The sequence below is a fragment of the Pygoscelis adeliae genome, unplaced genomic scaffold (assembly GCF_000699105.1).
Source record: "Pygoscelis adeliae isolate BGI_AS28 unplaced genomic scaffold, ASM69910v1 Scaffold78, whole genome shotgun sequence".
NCBI classification, from domain to species: Eukaryota; Metazoa; Chordata; class Aves; order Sphenisciformes; family Spheniscidae; genus Pygoscelis; species Pygoscelis adeliae.
The window spans coordinates 4504162-4505232 of record NW_008825409.1 but is presented as its reverse complement, the minus strand read 5'-3'; positions in this window follow the sequence as shown (position 1 = coordinate 4505232).

Genomic DNA, 1071 nt, shown 5'->3' with positions numbered 1-1071 from the left:
GATTTAGACTAGATAGAAGGAAGAAATTTTTTACGCTGAGGGTGGTGAAGCACTGGCACAGGTTGCCCAGAGAGGTGGCGGATGCCCCATCCCTGGAAACATTCAAGGTCAGGTTGGACGGGGCTCTGAGCAACCTGATCTAGTTGAAGATGTCCCTGCCCATGGCAGGGGGGTTGGACTAGGTGACCTTTAAAGGTCCCTTCCAACCCAAACTATTCTATGATTCTATGATTCTAATTTACATTGGTGAAGCTGGCTAGAAGACATACTAAGTCACCCTACAAAAAGTATACTCCTCCTTAAACGTGATTTTAGGATGGAGCAGTTTGGAATGCAAATTTTATTAAATAAGCAAAATTAAGACTAGGGAAGAGGAAAGTCTATAATTTTAAAACACTGACATTTTATTATAGCATTAAGTATTACCTCTTGGGTTGCTGAAAATATGCCTTTAATCACTAATATGCTTTGGATTACTCATTCCCCTATTTACTGATTACTGTATTTACTTCATGTATATAGACAAAAGTATTACATGACATGACAGAGCCAGGCACCTTGTTGAAGACAATTGGAAATGAAAAACAGCAGGCCAGTTAATACAGTTACTTGAAAAGGTGAAGGACTGGGCTTTCTACAGGCATGTGGATGGAGAAGGAGCAGATGGACACTAGTTGGAAAAGAGTGGGAGTGAAATAGCTGTAGATGAAGAAACATACTGCTTCAGCCCTCCAAGAATTAATAGTAGGTAAGACAGATGTCTAAGATCGGTGAAAGATGAGGGAGTTGGACAACTAGAGATCAGCAAAGCCCAGACAGAGAGAAATGCATTATAAAATCTTTGAAGAAAGAAATTAAAAGCTTTCCTTTGGTTCTCCACCACCTAAAGGTGTTTTAGCCTTTATATTTTTTATTTTTTCCTACTGTCCTTTCACAGAGTTATAAGAAGTTTGAAATGTCTTCTGACACCCCCCCCCCCCAAAAAAAAAAAGCTGCTAACAATATTGTAAGCCAGCAACCAATGTGTCCTGGAGGACCAAAGTAGCAGCTACCCCGTAGTAACTTTCAGCA